General features: G+C 47.2%; 1 protein-coding gene across 1 annotated transcript in view; it reads right to left on the bottom strand.

The window, feature by feature from the left end:
* Positions 1 to 8,640, bottom strand: part of LOC112835747 (janus kinase and microtubule-interacting protein 1) — a 253,704-nt gene that overhangs the window by 5,877 nt on the left and 239,187 nt on the right. The gene's annotated exons all lie outside the window — the stretch shown is intronic.

Here is an 8,640-nt window from a genome sequence, read left to right as displayed (position 1 = left end):
GTGTGTGTGTGTGTGTGTGTGTGTGTGTGTGTGTGTGTGTGTGTGTGAAGACTGGATGCACACGTAAATGAATGAGGGAGGGGCTGCAATTCTGTAAAAGCAATAAGAGAAAAGTAGAATGAGCAGAATGTGTTTATAACTGCAGGAGATACAACTTTACAAGTAAAACAGGCCAGAATCAGGGTGAAAAGCATTTGAAGCAGCTTCTTCAAATTGCTTTCAGAGTCCTGCCTCTGTCTTTTTATAAAGAGGAATGATGACAAAGGGCATGGCTCCATAGCGTCCTACCTTTGTGACCCTGGGCATGTTTGTTAATCTCTGTTTCCTTGTCAAGAACATGAGGGTGATAACACCCACTTCACTAGTGTGAAGAGGGCAGTGCTCAGAGGCCTCAGCAAATGGCAGAGTTAGCATCTGAGTTCTGGCAAATAATGGAGACACCAGACTGCAGCTCCTTGAGGATGACCACGTCCCCAGTGCCTGGCACAGTTCCTGGAGCATGGCAGACATGCAATGGTTATCCTTGAAGTAAATTTTGAGTAAGGGTACTAGAGGTCAGCGTGCTCGTGGGTAATGCAGAAAGAGCAAATACCAGAAAACAGATGAGCCTCTATTCAGTTTCCATGAGCTTCCTAATCGTACAGAATACAGAAGATATGGATAAAGATAAAATGCTTTTTCCCCCCAAAATGCCTAATCTGTGTTTCAATATCAAGATTCATTGGGGCCATTTTCACCTTCACTGTTCTTAACATTCTGGTCTAATTGACGGATGCATTCATGAGTGGAGGGCCCCATGAATCTCATTACTCTGGGGCTCCTGGGTGAATCGATCCTATTTAGAAATAAGGCAATAAATAGTCCACAGACGTAATGACCAAACCCATAGGCTGCTGAGGAGAGAGTCCAGAAAGCAGGGCTTTCTCGCACACTGTCTGTCTTTAACTTCTATTACAAGTGTGGATTTCTGAATTGGTGATAGGTACCAATGGCTTTAAAAATGCTTGCCCCTCTGAGACAATAATTCCATTTCTGAGACTCCATCTCCAGAAAATTGTCTCCTATGAAGACTAAATTTGTATACAATGATAATCACCATGTTATTTATTACAAAAAAAAGAAAGCCACTCAAATGTGCAATAACAGGGGTTGAGAGGGTTTTGTGTTCTATAAACCATGCAAAGGGAAGTTTATGTAGACTGTTAGCAGGGGGGGAAATGTCTACAAGATGAGATGAGATGAGATGAAATGAGATGAAAAAGCGGTATATAAGATTGTGCATTGATTATGATGATGAATATTGTAGGGAAACCTACCCATAGGGATGAAAAGGGACATGTGCCAAAATGTTAAGTGATTTGGTGTCTATGGTTTCTAATATTTTCTTCTTACCTGTAGTTAATTTTCATAAGTTGCATTTTCAGTAGATATATGAGCATACAATGGCATCTTACAAAGCCAGCAGATCTATATGAAAGAACATGCGTAATGATGCTATTCATTTTTCACTTGTTAGAAATACTTAGGGAGTCTAATGTCCTATTCTATAGTGTAATTTGTACTCACTCTCCCTTGGATGTACCCTTGAGCTTGCTTTAACATGGCTGAGTCAGTAACTCAGTGTGGCCTAGAATTTTCCATGCACACAAAATGCAGAGAAAAGCCATCTCCATCAGATCAAACATGGGATATAGGTGCCATATCATGAGGATGCATTTTCCTATAGTTCTCGTATTAATCTAGTCTTATTTGTCTGGTCACTTCCTTGATCCAATAAGCAGCTCAGAAATGTGCTGAGTTATTCTAAATGCCATGCCTGCTTATGTTATCTTGAATTCATAGGAAGGGCACTGCACATACCTCTCACCTCCTTCCAGTCCCATTTCACTCCAAACCAGGTTCCAGTAATAGCCAGAGTGGTCTTTCTAGGATGTAAATTTCATGCTGACATTCCTCCACCAGGCTTAAGAGCCTTCAGTGGTACCCACCACATCAGGTCCTCCTTCATCTTGACTGTTGACTTCATTTTTCCCCACCAGCCCACGTACTCCAAGGTCCACTCATATCCAGTTCCTGCCATTCCCAGACACAGCATGTTCTTCATCCCATTATGTGTGCTCAGCTATGGAAAGACACAGGTTGTTTCCCAGTCCACAGCTATTCCCAATCCTTGTCACCTCCCGGCCCAGAGGTCGGGAAGGTGAAAATTGGCTTTCAAGTAGAAATGGTCAAGGGACACATTTTTGGGTCAAATCTGGCCAATGTGATACAAAGCAAAGTTGGCTAGAGGCATCTGGGAAAGGTTTTCCTCTTCCTTTCCTTTTGGGACACAGATGTGAAGTCTGAGGCTACAGCAGCCCCCCTGTGACCATGAGGCAGTAATCACCAGGAATAAACACAAATAAGCTGAAGACAGTGGATCTGAAAGGTGGAAAGCAGCTCAGACATTCATGGTTATCAGTGAAATGACAGAGCAGGCTTGAGGACACCTAGCTCTATCTCCTTAATAAGTAAAATGAGGTGTTCCATTGCTAACCTTGCACTGGACTTCTTCCCTCATATTAGGCAATGTATGCAAAATAGTGAGTTCAGTGGCTGGAACATTCTAGATGTTCAATCCATGTTCATTCCTTTTCCTTTTCTTCCTAAGTATTCTTTTTGGGCCAAACTTATTCACCTGCTGGGAATACACTGTACCCAGAACTATATATTTTACTGAGACAAATCAGGTTGTCTGGCATACAATTTGGCATACAATCTGGTTTACAATATGACTATCTGTGAAAGCAAGCAAATTGAAGTGACTTAGGCAAAAAATGAGACTTTATGGCAGTTATGGATCTCTCCCATGACTGAAAGGAAGGATGAGCAGCCATCCCCAGGGGTAAACGAGCTCCACACACAGCCGTGACCAATGACCCAAACACTACCGGAAAGCTCTCGCCACCTTTCTGTTTCTCCTTGGCTGATACTTGTTTCTTTCTTACTCTGCACAGCCTTCCTTCGCTGTGACAGAGAACAGACACACCAACAGCTCCTGAAGTTACTAGGGCGCCCCAACTAGAGAGAATTTTTCAGGGTTTCAGAGTGAAAAATCCTAGAATCCCAGTTGGCCGGCGGTGGGCCAATCAAATAACAAGGAGGCGGAGCAGAGCCCCCGGGAGTTCAGACCCCTGCAGAACAGGTGTGGAGATAGGTCTTTGCCTAGCCCGACCCCCAGTGCTTGGTTAGTCTCCCTCACACCACAGCCCCGCCCTCCCTCCCAAGTACACCCAACCCAGTCACCCTTAGAGCAGGGTGACTCGCAGGGCAAAAACCATTACTCTGCATGTTCATAAAAACTGTCTTGGTTTGGGTGCCCCTAAAAACAGAGCGTGAGGCTTCTGAGAAGTGCACAGGAGACCCTTTTCTGCTTAGAGGACTGGAGCCCATGCCTGAGGTGGGCACAAGGTGTTCTGAGCTCTCTGAGCACCAGTCACTGCTGCTGAGAGCAGAGGCAGGCTCAGGGGATGTGGCATCATGCCCTAAACCCATCTACTGCACAGACCAAGAAGGGTATGGCCCCAGAGATGCCTTTTCTTTGAAGTTGAAAGGAACCCTGGTTCCATATGAGATTACCCTGACCTAGGGGTGCCTGAGTGGCTCAGTTGGTTAAGTCTCCCACTCTTAATTTCAGCCCAGGTCATGATCTCAGGATCGTGGGACTGAACCCCCAGTCAGGCTCTGTGCTCAGCGGGGAGTCTGCTTGAGATTATCTCTCTCCCTCTGCCCCTCCCTCTTCATGCTCTCTCGGTCAAAATAAATAAGTAAAATCTTTAAAAAACAAAAGAAAAGAAATTAGCCTGACCTAAATAAGGGTGTGGCCAAACAGAGTGAACCCAGGATGTCTAGACCACTACACCGAGCTCCCCACCAGATAACCCCAACACTCTTTTTCTATGTAATTCTCTAATCCTATAACTACTGTATTCATCCCCATGTTACAGATGGCTCAGAGATGCCAAGTAACTTGCCCAAAGTCACCTAGCTGGAAAGTGGGCAAAGCTGGTATTCAAATCCAGATCCACCTCGCTCCCAGGTCAGGACTCCCAAGGAGCACCCCATTGCCCCCGTCGTTTCAACACAAAAGGAGAGCTGGATGAGAGCCAGTCCCTGAGAGCCTCCGAGAATGTGGCCTCATTCACACAGCCCTGATCAGCCAGCCTGAGATTGCAAAAGCTAGGCATTTTTAACATTTACCTAAAAGAAAATAAAACATGCAGGAAAGTATAACCTAAACATATCTGTGAAATCTCTTTAAAAGAACAATAGCATTGGGCTAGTCATGTAGGGGAGTTGGAAGGGTTCTGTTCCTTGATTTCTACTGAGAGCTATAGCACATCTCCTCCTTGAGTCTTGAATCACACGCCCAAGCCCAGAAGGCATTTCATTACTGAGCACTGCAGGTCTCTGTTTGCACAGGTCATGCGGAGACATCCAGACTATGACGTCTGTAAATCATTGCCAACCAAGCAGGGGCCCAGGGCGAGGTGGCGCGATCAGCTCAGAGTAAAATGATATGTGGCCGGTCATTCATCACAGAGCGCAGGGACCAGAAGGATGCAAATGATTATTGAGAAGAATGATTCCAGGGGGGCCTGGGTGGCTCAGTCGGTTAAGCGGCTGCCTTCAGCTCAGGTCATGATCCCAGAGTCCTGGGATGGAGCCCCACGTCGGGCTCCCTGCTCAGTGGAGAGCCTGCTTCTCTCTCCCTGTCCCTCTGCCTGCCTCTCTCCCTGCTTGTGCTCTCTCTCTCTGTCAAATAAATATAAATAAATAAATAGATAGATAGATAGATAGATAGATAGATAGATAGATAGATAGATAGATAGAATGATTCCAGGGCCCAGAGCGAGAGGCACATAATGAAACGGCTACATTCAAAGAAGAAACCACACTGTCGCTTCTGTCATCATGAAGCTCTGAGAAGCCCCCGGAGACAGGAGGCCCCCAAAACTCCACTGCAAGAAGCAAAAGAGGAGAGGTTCCCTGGCACGACCACCTCCCCAGCAGCAGGGATGCCAAGCATCAGTAACAGAAAGGGAAGCAGGCTCTGGGTTAGAGCCCCTCTTCATGACCCATGTGAAAATTCAGACGATGTACTGCAGGTGACCTGGACGCACCACACGTGTCCAACAGTGTGGGCTCCTTTCTCCTCCCTCCTTCCCCAACCATCACCCCCCCGCCCCAATTCTACCTGAATGTGATGACTTCATTATTTGGCCTTTTGAGTTCCTCGGTGACACTCACAGCACCCTGGGGCTTCCTAGCTGGTCCTTCCCTTTCTCACATCCACCTGTGACCCTGCTAGAAATCTCCAAACAGCCGCTACAGTGAACAAACATCCCTGCTTTAAAAAAAATCTCCAATAGCTTCCCACTGCAGCTCCTAATGCAAACTCCCACCCCAGCCCACAGGGCCCAAATTACCAGCTCACGTCTGCCTCTCGGATCACATCTCCCAACACTCCCTCCCATGCTCGCTGCCCTCCCAGGACTCGGGGCTCTTCACTGTCCCCTGAGTAGCCAGGTTTTCTCCTGCTCCAGGGACGTGCATGCGCTCTTCCTTCTGCTGCAATGCTCCTCCCCTCAACACTGAGAGACCTTCTGCTCAACCTTCAGATCTTGGTTTAGTTGTCACTTCCTCTGGAAGCTTCCCCTTCCAGACTCGCCCTGTTATAGACTCTCACATTCCTCTTCATAGTCATTACAATGACTGGCTGTTAGCTCTGTGTGGACAGGATGGTTGTGTCTCTGTCACTCAATTCTGGAGCTCCTACACTGAGCCCAGGGCCTGGTACACAAGGAGTATTTGATAAATACTTGGTAAATAAAATATTTGATAAATAAATGAATGGCACTTATGGACTGATGCCATCCTGATTAAAAGCCTTCAAACTCATTCTCTATTCTTCAGTCATGTTTAGATTTTAATGTATAACCATCTTTCTTTTCAAAGAAACAACCAAAAGCAAAATAAGACAAAAAATTTTGCACCTTTCACTGACAATAAGCACCAATGTTTATCTCTCTTATACAAAAGGATATAAGAATCCTAAAGTCAGGGCGCCTGGGTGGCTCAGTTGGTTGGGCGACTGCCTTCGGCTTGGGTCGTGATCCTGGAGTCCCGGGATCGAGTCCCGCATCGGGCTCCCTGCTCAGCGGGAGTCTGCTTCTTCCTCTGACCCTCCCCCCCTTGTGCTCTCTCTCTCTCTCTCTCTCTCTCAAATAAATAAAATAAAATCTTAAAAAAAAGAATAATAAAGTCATAAGCTGGCAATGATCGCTGGTATTTACGGCATGCTGTGAGGGGTGCTATACCTCGTTAATCCTCACAACCACCCTGGGAGGTAGGGCCGCCCCCACAGATGAGGACATGGAGTCAACGGGGCACGGAGTGCCTTGCCCGAGGTTACCCCCATCTAGAACACGGTGATGTGGGAGTTCAAATCTGGGTGGTTTTGCTCCTGAGCCACTCTCATAATCGGCTCCCACCACCACCTTCAGAGGGAAAAATGAAAACAGCCAATCTCTTTTCACAGTGAGGTCTTTGCAAGTGGTTCAAGCAGGCTTCAGCTCATGGGTAATGAACCATGTTGGGCCCCCAGGGGCCGATGCCACAGTAGAAGAGAGGAGCTCAGGGTGTGCCCCGTGATTTCAGAAGGAAGTTTTAAGGGGAAGGATAGAGCCAATCTCATCTTAGCTGTCAAAGCCACCTGGGGACCTTTCCAAAGTATTCATCCCTGGCTGCCCCTGGGCCGAGTGGGTAGAGTCTCAGGGCCCAGGGCCGTGGCACCACAGCCTTTAAAGCTCCCCCACGGGTTTTAATGTGTGGCCGGGGCTGAGGGTCACTGGTCCAGTGCATCTTCCTCTCCAGGCAGAGGGAGAATCTGAGGCTGGAGATGCAGAAAGCTCCCTCGAGGTTCCATGAGGCTTGGTGAGTTTCAGAGAATTTGCTGATATGACCCCTAGTTGGGAACAGATATTACTCTCTCTCTCCCAGATGATGACATTGCCAGTGAGTGGCAGGGTGGGGGCTGACATCATAGGACCCCTCTTTCTTGTTCAGGGTCTCTTGGCTGTCTCATCGCCAGAGCTGGATGTGTTGCCGCTGACTCAGGGTCCAGTTTCCAGCTCAGAGAAAGCTCCCCAGGTTTGCAAGCTGGCAGATCCAGCCCCAGTTTCTGTGGATACTGTAGTTCAGGAGGGTTCTGGAAGTCTGGGTGGGCTAACCTGGGGTGACACATCAGGTCTGCTTCACTCACTCCTCAGAAGCAGTGGGCTGAGGCAGGTGCAGGTGGGCGTGGTAGCAAGGGGGGACACACACCTTCTCCCGGGGACTCATGGGCCTTAGTGTCTGAAGCAGCTCTTCTCAGCCCCTGCAGGGAGGCTGGGCTGAGGATGCTCTGGGAAGGCCTCTCCGAGCAACTAGCAACAGAAGCACAAATGACCAGGACCGCTGCTCTGTCTCCAAAAGCCTCCTTTCTAATGCCACCACCAGACAGGGTCCTGTTGTGAAGCCAGGATCAGCAAACACCGTGCTGATCCTGACCAGCAGTGTCTTTTCAGGGTCTGCCACTGCTAGCAAGTGTGACACAGGCTGGTGCCCAGCAGGCTCTGGGACAACCATGCCAGATAAAGTTGCTGGAGTGGAGATGGGTAGTAAAGGAAATGCCCACTCACTGAGCTTCACCAAAGCACATGGTGTCAGACGCTCTACCTGAGTCTACTCTGGATTCAGGGTTTCTTAAGGGAAAGTCATTACTATTTATTGCATGGCAATCATGAGCTTGGGCTCCGGAATCAGACTGCCAGGGTTCAGATCCCATCTCTGCCACTTATTCACTGGGTGATCTTGGGCAAGTTAACTAATCTCTCTGTTCCTGCATCTACAAAGAGGTAGATAGTAATATCTACTTCACAGTGTTAGCTGTAATGATTAAGTGGATGAATGTGTGCAAAGTGCTTAAAATGGGGCCTGGAACATGATGAGCTCTTACTACATGCTAGCTGTTTGTAGTCTCAGTCCATTCCCGCTGTTACCACAAAGCACCATAGACTGGGTAGCTCAGAGACAACAGAAATGTAAAGCGACAAAAGCAAAAATAAACAAGTGGGACCACATCAAGCTAAAAAGTCTCTGCACAGCAAAGGACACTATCAACAAAACAAAAAAGCAGACTACCAAATGGGAGAAAATATTTGCACATCATATATCTGTTAAGGGGCTAATATCCAAAATATATAAAGAACTCACACAACCCAATGGCAAAAAGCCAAAGGATCCAATTAAAAAATGGGCAGAAGATCTGAATAGATGTTTTTCCAAAGAAGATATCCAGATGGCCGGCAGACACATGAAAAGATGTTCAACATCACTCATCATCAGGGAAATGCAAATCAAAACCGTAATGAGATATCACCTCATACCTCTCATATTGACTATTATCAAAAAGACAAGAAACGGGGGCGGAGAAAGATGGCGGAGGAGTAGGAGACCTGGATTTCATCCGGTCTCAGGAATTCAGCTGAATAGGGATCAAACCATTCTGAACACCTACGAACTCAACAGGAGATCGAAGAGGAGAGTAGCAACAACTCT

Source organism: Callorhinus ursinus, unplaced genomic scaffold, assembly GCF_003265705.2.
Source record: "Callorhinus ursinus isolate GAN/ISIS: 27379988/994484 unplaced genomic scaffold, GSC_fseal_2.0 scaffold4, whole genome shotgun sequence".
Taxonomy (NCBI): Eukaryota; Metazoa; Chordata; class Mammalia; order Carnivora; family Otariidae; genus Callorhinus; species Callorhinus ursinus.
The sequence above is the reverse complement of the archived record's forward strand: the minus strand, read 5'-3'. Positions and strand labels throughout refer to the sequence as shown.